Below are 11365 nucleotides of genomic sequence, written 5' to 3'. Positions count from 1 at the left end.
GCCTCTCCTGTTACAAGATCCAGATTGTGGAGCCATCAGGGATAGGTCCCAATGCCAGTGCAATCAAACTCCCTTGAGAAGTCTCAGTGCCTCATCAAAAAAAAAGTAGGAGTCAAAGTAATACGGGGTGTGGTAAGAGTCCAATGAGACAATGTATGTGGAAGCCCTTTGGAAAACTAAAAATCAACAAATCATACAGATTCCCTTCCCCCCCAGGTATTAATTCTGAAGTTGATATTACAAATGCTGAGCTCTGCTCACAACCACATCTTCAATATACAAGATTATTATGAGCAAACCACACCTTTTTGCTGTTCAGGACACATAAATTAAAAACCAAAACACAAACACAAATACAAAATCTTTGCTGGATGTTGAACTTGGCACCCAGCATCTGCTTAGGTATTCTGCCTGCATTTAAGGTATAACGCCACTAGGTGGGAATGGTGTGCAGGCCCTGAGGTCTGTTCCAGAGCAAATTCCATAAGGATCATCTCAAATGTCTTTCCTTTTTATACTTTGAGCAGCCCCCACAAAGGACCCACTGAGCCTCAGTTTCCTCATCTGTAAAATGGGGATAATAGTACTAAGATCATGTAAAATCCTCCTGCAGATAGTAAGAGACTCAGTAAATGTTTGCTTCCTTCCTAGCTGAGTGATTATGAGCCTGGCTTTTGGAACCAGACTGCATTTGTTTGAATCCCAGATCCACTACTTACCAGCTGTGTGACCTTGGGCTAATTACCTAGACTCTCTGGGCCTTAGTTTCCTTATTGGTAAATGGGGCTAGTAATTGTACCTATCCCCAGTAGTTTATATGTGTAAGGTGCTTACAAGTGCCTGGTCCGAGAAAAGTGCTTTGAGTTTGCCATTGTCTATGTATGGTATGTGCTGGGGCGAACCCTCTCTCAAGCATAGTCTGGGTCCTAACCATAACCTCCAAAGATTGAGTGCCTTGTCAAGATCATATGTCTTCAGGGCTTTTTTACCCTGCTCCCCTCCCCGCATGAGTCATGGACAGAGAAAGCCACAATTTCAAGACCCTGACACCCTGGTCTCTGGATTCAAGGTACAGCTGGCAACAGCCTCTGTCCACCAGGCAGGTGATGGAAACCAATTTGCAAGTGTGAAGCCAGCTGGTGGGAAGATAAGGAGAGGGCAGAAGGGGCTGTGAGGCTCTTTTTAACGTACTTTTATCTCTGCAGGGGGGGGGGGGCGGGGGGGGGGGAGTCCTGCTCACCTCTGTGCCTCTTGCTGGGAGGCAGCTTAGAAAATGAAACACCCTGGGGCTACTGGGCCAATCGCTTTCCCGCCTGGTAGTGCCCCACCTCCATGCAGATTTGCCGGGGAGGTAGAGGGATCTGGTGACGGCAGCACCTGACCAGAAGTCAGATCTGTTTTTAGACCAGCTCTGTCACCAATGAGCTGTGTGACCTTGAACGAGTCACTTTTCCTCTCTGGGCTTCAGAGTCCTGCCCTGCCGAAATTGGGACACACTCCCTGCCCTTCCTTTCCAACCAGAGACATGGTGAGAATAGAGGAACTCCTGAAAACATCACCTCCTCCTTGAAGTCTTCCATGTCAGATGGAACAAAAGGGAATTCAAATCCTTCCCATCTCCCTCCATTTCCCCCAGGCTAAACATGCAATCGATATTAACATCAATTCGTTAATTGATCGACTGACTCCAAGTGTAAGTTCAGCGCTGGTCTTCCCTCCTGTCTACATGTCCTTTCTGTTTTTTCTGCAGAACTTCTCTGAAGTGGGCCTGCCTGCCTTCTTGCTCTGAATGGCATGGGGAGTCTAGCAGAGGAGGCCCGTGACCCAGGGGTGGCTTGGGGCTCCAGGTGGGTAACGAAGGTCCCATGGAATCCCAGATGGATCAGAACTTACTGAGACTGAGGAAAGTAAGTTTTGGGGGAGATCAGAGATGGGAAAAGACTTTGAAAAGTGAAAAGATGGGATTCCCTTGTGGTTCAGTGGTTAGGACTCCAGGCTCTCGCTGCCGAGGGTTGGGGTTCAATCCCTGGTTGGGGAACCAAGATTCCGCAAGCCATGCAGCACTGCCAAAAAAAAAAAAGGGAAAAAAAAAAAGAAAGAAAGAAAACAGTGAAAAGTGAAAAGAACTATGAAAATGGGAGAAAGTCTTAGTCTCAGTCTCTGGATGGGGCACAAAACAATAAGAGAGGGAGATGGAGATGGGGAGGGGGGTTAGTTTAGCTTTGATAAACATAAGTTTTGCAGTCAGAAAATCTAGAAGTCTGCTTCCTAGAGTAATGGAAATAAAAACAAAAATAAGCAAGTGGGACCTAATGAAACTTAAAAGCTTCTGCACAGCAAAGGAAACTATAAACAAGATGAAAAGACAACCCTCAGAATGGGAGAAAATATTTGCAAATGGATCAACAGACAAATGATTAATCCCCCAAATATATAAACAGTTCATACAGCTCAATATCAAACAAACAACCCAATCAAAAAATGGACAGAAGACATAAATAGGCATTTCTCCAAAGAAGACATACAGATGGCCAAGAGGCACATGAAAAGCTGTTCAACATCACTAATCAGAGAAATGCAAAACAAAACTACAATGAGGTATCATCTCACACCAGTTGAAATGGGCATCATCAGAAAATCTACAAACAATAAATGCTGGAGAGGGTTTTGCACTGTTGGTGGAAATGTAAATTGATACAGCCACTATGGAGAACAGTATGGAGGTTCCTTAAAAACTAAAAATGGAATTATCATATGACCCAGAAATCCCACTACTGGGCATATACCCAGAGAATACTGTAATTCAAAAAGACACATGCACCCCAATGTTCATTGCAGCACTATTTACAATAGCCAGGTCATGGAAGAAACCTCAATGTCCATCAACAGATGAATGGATAAAGAAGATGTGGTAAATATATACAATGTAATATTACTCAGCCATAAAAAGGAATGAAATTGGGACATTTGTAGAGACATGGATGGACCTAGAGACTGTCATACAGAGCGAAGTAAGTCAGAAAGAGAAAAACAAATATTGTGTATTAATGCATATATGCAGAATCTAGAAAAATGGTACAGATCAACTGGTTTGCAAGGCAGAAATAGAGACAAAGATGTAAGAACAACCATATGGATACCAAGGAGGGAAAGCGGGGGTGGGATGGGGTGGGATGAATTGGGAGTTTGGGATTGCCATATATACATTACTGATAAGAAAAAAATTATCAAATTGTACGCTTTAAATATATGCGGTTTATTGAATGTCAATTATATCTCAATAAAAGTCTTTAAAAAAAAAGAAAATCTAGAAGGAAGCTAGTTTAATTTTAGGAAGCATGGAAGTTCTGTGTCAGTTTCCAAAATATTTCATTTTGGATTACACATGGGTAAGAGATGTAGTGTGTGTGTGTGTGTGTGTGTGTGTGTGTGTGTGTGTGTGTGTGTTTTCCATTCTCATTTTTTTCAGGGCTTGGGGCTGCTAAGGTCTTAATTCAATGCTCAGCATACCTCAACTTCAAATGGAGTAAGCCCAGCTCCTCTGCTTACTCTCACCCCCTCTCCCACCACCTCCCTCCACCATCTGCCTAATCAGGTCTCCAAGACCCTCCCATGACTGCCCCAAACCTCCAGTCTCCGGCCTCTGTGAGCGCTTTGCATTATGACCCCATCACCTGTGAATACCTGTGCCCTTCCTGACCTTGCCATCCTCCACTAAATGCCTGGCTGCCAAGGGACATTGAGTGTCCCGTGGTATGGACTTCACTGCCTTTTCAAAACTTCCCCCTCCTGGGCTCCATTCCATCTACACCAAAGTCCCTGATGACACACGTATAGTAGGGGAGGGGCAGATATTCTAGTCTTTCTATCCTAAATTGCACTTTAAGACCCTCTTGGGCCCACACACCACAGCAACTAGAAAGAAGCCCGTGCCACAACTAAGAGCCCACGCAGCCCATGCACCGCAACAAAAGATCCTGCATGCCTCAACGAAGATCCTGCACGCTGCAAGTGACCCCATGCAGCCAAAAAATAAATTAATTAAAATAAATAAATAAATTTAAAGAATACTTTCTTGGGGAATTAGCCTTTCACATTAAGAAAGTTCTGTCTGGGACTTCTCTGGTGGTCCAGTGGTTAAGACTCCACTCCCAATGCAGAGAACACAGTTCAATCCCTGGTCGGAGAAGGCTGCATTGCGCAGTCAAAAAAAAAAAAAAAATTTCTGTCTAACAGGGGAATTTCGTAGCACTGGATGAGACCAAAAGGGAGAGATTTGTGGGTATATGTAGTTAGCAATAATATAATAGACACTATTGCACGACTGTTACGTTCCAGGCACTATGCTAGGTGCGTTACATTCTTTATCTAATTCCAACAACCCTATTGAGGCAAGTGTAATTCTCATCATAACAAAGACAAAACTACATGCTAAGCAGTTCACCTGGACTGTCTTGTATAATACACAACCTGTGAGGCAGGTACTGTTGCTCTTCCATTTTCCAAACGAGGGAACCAAGGCATAGATCAATTAAGTCACTTGTCACACAGCTATTAAGATAAGGGGGCAGAACATCAGAGAGGTTAAGTTATATGCCCATCTTTACCCAGCAAACAAGCAACAGAGGAAAGTCTATGTTTTCCCCCCTACATGCTCATCATGCCTCCTCCTGGGGCAATGGAAAACAGCAGGTGGAGGTGAGAGCAGCTGGGACCAGGAACTGCTGTGGTAGAGACAGGGGTGGGACTTCATCAGCTCCAGACATCAGCCTACCCCTGACACGAAGGGTGTCCAGAAATGCTCCAGGATCCCAGCTCCAACCACCCACCAAATGTCTCCCAGTCATCCTTCTCTGCCTCCTGCCCCATCTGACTCACCAGAATCACAGCTATTGTTCAGCACCCCACTGGAATGCTGCCTCCTCCAGGAAGCCTTCTGGATGGCTTTAATCCAGAGCCATCTGACCTACTATGGAATATTGTCCACTCCCCTGGCTGTCCTGTTCATCCTTGGGGTAGGTACTGCTGTCTGGCCTCTGCAATCAGATACTGAGTTCCTTTAGACTCTAACACCTAACATATGACCAGTGCTCGGAGAATTCTTTTTGAATGAATGAATACATGCTGTACTTGGGCATTCCCCTGGGGCACTGGGGTCCTGCATTTCAGTGCCTCTGTTGAGAGGAGATGGAAAGGGAGGGCAGGAAATAGCAATGTGTGAAGAGCCCAGGTGCAAACATTAGGGAGTGATGAGCTCTATGACAAATTAGTTTACATGCTTACCTGAGGGGCTTACCATCAAATTCAGTCGCACCCACTCCCCACAAATCGCTGGGACCTATTCTCACCCCGACCACCCTCACTTTCCTTCCCTTTCTTTAGCTTTATTTTCTTACTTTGTGCATATCACTTTAAAGCATACACTATATACAATTTATTATATTTAACACTTGTCTTCCCTCACAATGTGAAGTACCTGAAGGGCAGAGATTTTGTCTGTTTTTTTTTTTCCTGGTGGTTAGCATTTTTTAGCAATAAAGTATTTTCAATGAATTTTTTTATTGGAGTATAGTTGATTTACAAAGTGTTAGTTTCTGCTGTACAACAAAGTGAATCAGTTATACATATACATATATCCACTCTTTCTTTAGATGCTTTTCCCATATAGCCCATTACAGAGTATTGAGTAGAGTTCCCTGCGCTCTACAATAGGTTCTTATTAGTTATCTGCTTTACATATAGTATTGTGTATATGTCAATCCCACCTCCCAATTTATTCTCCACCCCCATTTTGTCTGTTTTGTACTCTGCTGCAGTCCAGCCTCTCATCAGTGCCCTGCACATAATAGGCTCTCAATAGATGTGTGTTGAATAAATTCTATTTATAAATCCAAGGCAGTTCCTTGCCAGTCTGCAGTGAAGAGAGCTGCCCCAGAGCCCCCTGCAGTGTACAGGGTTCCAGCAGCATTCAGGGTTCAAGATAGGCAGTCTTGAACTGTAGAGTGAAGGCGTGGGGGGGGGGGTCACAATGAGCCCCCCAGAGAGCCGCCAGGAGGTGGCCTGGTCTGTCTTGGTGACAGCAGGTCCAGCTAGAAACAGGGCAGGCGGGTTAGTGACTGCCCCGTGGGGTCAATGGGGCATTTCTGGGCGAAGCTGATGTGGGGTAGGGGGGTTATGGGTGGGATGGTGGTGGAGGAGGGGCCCTCACTCCGGAGCACCGCCCCCCGCCCCCGCCCCCCCATGGCAGACATACCCACCACACACGACCCCGCATGTACCAGAAGACGCAGGATGAAAAGAGGCCGGAAACAGACCGGGCCGGAGGAATGTCCTAAAAAGTGAGGAAAGGGCAAAGAGGGGGAGGGGAGAGACACCCCGGGGTCCACGATACTCCTGCAGGAGGGTTGGGGAGGAGGGTGCAAGGGAGGTGCTCTCTGCACCCGCCGGCCACAGAGCCCCTCTGCTGCGGCACCGCCGGGCACCCCCCCGGAGGAGGGCGCCTGCCTGGCAGCTGGGGGTGCTGCCTACCCCCTCCCCCCGCACCTCCTAAGCCGGTTGCTGCCGCCTCAGCAGCCGCGGCGCTTCCACCTGCGCAGGCACCGCGCCGCCCTGCGCCGCGCCGCCATTGGCTCGCTAAAAATGCCTCGCTAATCTGCGCCCATCTGTGCGCGCCTCCTCCCTCGGCCTCCCCCTCCTCCTCGGCTCTGACCTTCCTCCTTCCCGCAGCCCCGGCGAGATCTGGAGGGACGCGGCGGCGGCGCAGCCTCTCTTCCCCCGGGAAGTCGTCGGGGCTTGAGGCCGGGCCCCAGACGCCCCGCTTGGCCCCGCGGCGCCGCCGATGGTGCCAGGCGCACCTCCCCCCAGGTAGGGGGGTGTAGCCCTGGGCTCCGGGGTGGGGAGGGAGGACTCCAGTCAGGGGGTGCGTGTTTGCGGTGGGCACAGAGACGGACAGGGGAGAATCGGACAGTTACCTGCAGAAAGGTGAGTGCCTGGCTCGGGATGCTTTGCAAGCGCCGGGGTTCGCCAGCATCACCCAGGCAGTATCACGATGTCCCTGCGGTGGGCCCCCTGGGAGAGGGACCTGGTGGAGGCCTTTCCCCGAGGGAAAACGCAGGAAGTAGGTTCCTTGGGAAGATGGGACACACGCCCCGGGTCCCGTCCGAGTCTCTGGCCTGGCTTGTTCCGATACCAGCAGGGTGGGTGGGCTGATGCCAGCTTGGTGCGTAGGCTGTTTGTGGACCAGAGTGGGCTGGGGAGAAACACAGCAGCTGATGCACGCCCTATGTCCTGTCTGGTTTACAATTAAAGATATTTTCTTCTGTCCCTCTGCGCTTTCCCCCACAGCTGTATTGGGAGGGGGGAGAGGAGAAGGAGGTGAGGATAAATGGCCCGCAGATACAGCAGAAACCAAGGTCTGTCTAGCACTGCCCTCCTCCCCACCCCCAGGCCACTTGCTGCCTGTTAGAACTCTCTCCTCTTATTTTTGCCTTACAGGAGGCATGAAAAGATTAAAAGGTCATCAGGGTGTGAGGGACACAGCTGCAAACCACAGAGCTTGGCCAGACCCAGCTTCAAGCCCCAGCTGCCCCCCACCCTCCACTGCCCAGCTCTGTACCCTACGTGCAGTGACACATGCCGCCGCTTTTCTCTGGGCACAACCATAAATAACTCGTGTTGCCCTGGCTCTGGCATGGCGGGGGTGCAAACAGAACCGTCTGTCGATTTTGGAGGTTCTATCCCTCACCCACCTGGCCTTCCCATCATAGATCCATAAGCCACTCACAAACACACCCCTCCAGGCAGCTTTCTGATACCCTGGGTGAGATCCTTGCCTCCTGTCCTGCATTCTCCAGCCTAGCGTGCCTGTGGCTTGGTTATTTATGCCTTGTCTGTCGCCCCCTACACAGAAGTGCTTTAGGGTGGGAACGTGTCTGATTCATCTGTCATCGCCCCTGCACCTGACCAGGGTCTGGCACCAAGTAAATGTTTGCAGAATGAGTGAATGAATCAACTTGAACTCTGAGAAATAGCTAGCAACCTGAAAGAGGGAGGTGAGCTCCATCTTGGGCTTTCCTCCCATTCCCCAGGACCTAAGAGCCACCAAAAACAGACACTCCCATTTAGGTCCTTCCTGGACCTGGAAGTGCTGGGCAGCTATGGCATTCAGAGATAAACACTGCAGTCCCAATGGCTCCAAAGGGTCTTTTGGGGCCCCCGTGTGAGTCCCTGGCTGGTCCAGGCTTGATGGAAGGCCCTGGTGAAGGTCTGGCTTTTCTCAGGCCCCTGGGTTGGCACTTTCCTCCTGGAGTGCTAAGCTTGCACGAGGGCCTCTGCCTCTGTCCCAGCCCTTGGGAGAGTCCTGGTCAGCATCAGTGCGTCTGTGAAGGCCCAGCCAGGTCATCCTCAGCCTCCGAGGTCCTCATAGTGAGGTCTGAACAGATCTTATGATTGTGTGGAGGAGTTGATCCAGGCCAGAAGAGGAGGCTGCCAAGCAAGGGTTCTGGCCCAGCCACAAGGCTGTGTCTGTGACGTGGACATTCCCAAAGCTTCCCCAGCCCTTGCTGCCCCTTTGACAGCCATACTGATAAGACATCTGCAAGATGTTCTTCTTCTCATCTCACAGAGGGGCATTCTGAGGCCCAGAGAGGATCAGCAGCAGAGCCAGGGCCAGCGGCACTCAGCTCCTGGCCCCAAGTCCATTGCTCTCTCCACTGGGCTCGAGGGAGCTGGGGTGAGGCCCCGGACCCAGGTCAGAGTGTCCAATTGTCCTGAATGCCATCTGGCTCTGTCTTGGCCCCTAGTAATGGAGAGAGTAAGGGTGAATGCTTCAGGGCTAGGGGGAGGAGGTGGAGGATGGTGTGGTTAGTGCCTGCAAGTGGTTGGCCCTGGGGGACTTACCAGGAAGGATGCAGTAAAAACAGTAGAAGCTAACAGTGCACGGCATCTGCCATGTGCCAGGAGGCAACTATTTTTCATGTATTGAGTCATTCAGTCCTCACATTAGCCCAATGAGGTAGGTACTACTGTTACCCCCATTTTACAAATGAGGAGACTGAGGCACAGAGAAGCTATCTATCCAAGGTCACGTGGTTTGAAATTCGAGGAGCTAGGATTTGAACCTGGCTCCAGAGTCCATTATTCCCTAATACATCCCCTAATGCAAGAGCCAGAGGACTGTGGACCCCGCTGCTGGGGGCTCGTCTCTATGGAGACACAGGCTTCAGGTTCTCTGTGGCTAAAGGCCCCACATGGTAGGTAGTGTGTACATGGTTAAGTGTGACTGATGGTGTTGGACGCTCAAGATAATAACACCCATAGCACTGGGGCTCTTTGAGCACCTACCGTGTGGCAGGCAGAGATCTTTATAAGATGCACGTCTGAGGCTGTCACTCCCTTGCTCTGCCTCCTTCAGCGGCTCCCCACTGCCCTGAGGACAAAGTACAGTCTCCCTCCTGTGGCCCCGCTGCCCTCCCCAAGCCAGGGCTTCCTCTCCCTTCTCACCCCACCTCTGCCCTCCAGCTGCTCTGAACAGCTTTCAGTTCCTCAAATAAATCACACTTCTCTCACCTGCAGGCCTTTGCGCAGGCTGATCCCCTGCCTAGAACACGCTCCCTCCCTCCTCCCTACCCATTCCTTCTCATCCTCAGGGGTCTGCTGAGACTTTTCTTCCTTCCAGAAGCTTCCACGAATTCCTCCTCCCCACACCTAGCCCACCTCACCCCGCACAATATCCTCTCTGGCTTTTCATTGCCGCCCCCCCATCCAAGGCTGTGGAGTCCTTGGGGGCAGGGTCTGTGTCCGGTTCGCAGAGGCCCCAGTGCCTGGCACACAGTAGCCCCGCTCCTGCTTGTGGGGCGAGTTAACAAGTATTGGCCCCCTCATATGCTTTCCCTTCTCACCAATTTCAGGACTTTTTAGCATTCTCGCCCCAATAGGAGCTGAGTCCTTCAGAATTTGCCTGTAACCTCCCCAGCAAGGATGGGCTGGTGGTGGATAGCCTTCAGTGGAGAAGTGAAACTGCCTGTGGGCCTGGCAGAACAGGGGATGTACCGGGGTGGGAGTTGGCTGATTTGCGGGGAGTCCTCCCTGGGGAAGCAGGTGGGGGTGATGGGGGAGGAGTGGGTGAATCAGATAGGAGGTGGGCTGCTTGGTTTGGTTTTAGATTTTTCTTAAAGAAAAAAAAAAAGCTTTTTTTTGGTTGTTGTTTCTTTATTGCCAAAGTAATATGTGCCTGTGTGGAAAATCTAGAGTGTACAGGAAAGCCAAATTAGAAAAAACTATTACCCGATTGTGGGCACTTTGTGGCCGGTTTCTAGCCAGGGACCTGTGGACTGGGGTGGGGGGAGGTGGGGACTGGGGTCTGCTGGGGCAGGTGAGGGTCCCAGGACTGGGACTCATGCAGGTAGGGGAGTGGTCCCCAGGCTTGTGCACAGCAGTGGGAGGAAGCGGGACGGGTGGAAGGAGAAGTGGAGCTCTGGGAATTCGCTGGTGCTCCAGTGGTTAGGACGCTGCGCTTCCACTGCTGGGGACACAGGTTTGATCCCTGGTCAGGGAACTAAGATCCCACATAGCATGTGGTGTGGCCAAAATAAATAAATAAATAGATTTTTAAAAAAGTGATGCAATCCCAGCAGGCACCCCCCAGGGCGCTCTGGAACTGGAGGGGCCCTTCAGAGTTGCTTTGGAATGGTTGGGCCTTAGGACCTCAGCTTCCTTCTGGCACTGGGTGTGGCCCAGGGCGTGCCCTTAGGCAGGTGGCTCTGCAGCAGCTTCCATCCCTGAAGGGGCTGCCAGCTGAGGGTCCTATGCTGACCACACCCCCAACAGAAAGGATGCGTGTGAGGGTGGGAGATGAGCCAGAGGAAGAAGACCAGCAGGAACCTGGTCCCACGTGGCTCTGGGGAGACAGGAACTCAAATGTCAGGGAAGTTCATGGGGCATCTCTGGGTGGGGAGCCTGTCTGTGGGGGTGGGGGGATGCCTGTGGAGACCTTGAGTTTGGGTGTAGGGGGTAGTAGGATGCCTAAAGACTGAGAGGGCAGAGGGGGCCTCGGCTCCTATTTAAAAATTACTTGGGACTTCCCTGGTGGTCCAGTGGTTAAAACTCTGAGTTTCCAATGCAGGGGGCTTGGGTTAGATCCCTGGTTGGGGAACTAAGATCCCATATGCCACATGGCATGGCCAAAAAAATAAACAAAAAAATAAAAAAAATTACTTGATATTTAAATACTGGGTGGGGGCTGTGGTCGGTTTGCTAGATAAACTCAGTTAAATGTGACTTTCAGATAACCAAAAAATTTGGTGGTTTTTTTTTTGTTGTTGTTGTTGTTTTTGCATAAGTATGTCCCAAATAGTGCATGGGACAT

At 50.3% G+C, this 11365-nt stretch overlaps 1 protein-coding gene across 1 annotated transcript in view; it reads left to right on the top strand.

Moving 5' to 3' along the window:
- The first annotated feature begins 6732 nt into the window (after positions 1 to 6732).
- Positions 6733 to 11365, top strand: part of PACSIN1 (protein kinase C and casein kinase substrate in neurons 1) — a 62860-nt gene continuing 58227 nt past the window's right edge. Inside the window, exon 1 of the mRNA XM_057700609.1 lies at positions 6733 to 6864. The gene's annotated coding sequence lies outside the window, so the exon portion shown is untranslated. The remainder of the gene's footprint in view (positions 6865 to 11365) is intronic.

Source organism: Hippopotamus amphibius, chromosome 11, assembly GCF_030028045.1.
Source record: "Hippopotamus amphibius kiboko isolate mHipAmp2 chromosome 11, mHipAmp2.hap2, whole genome shotgun sequence".
NCBI lineage: Eukaryota > Metazoa > Chordata > Mammalia > Artiodactyla > Hippopotamidae > Hippopotamus > Hippopotamus amphibius.
Note: the sequence above shows the minus strand (reverse complement) of the source record. Positions and strands in the feature narration are given on the sequence as shown.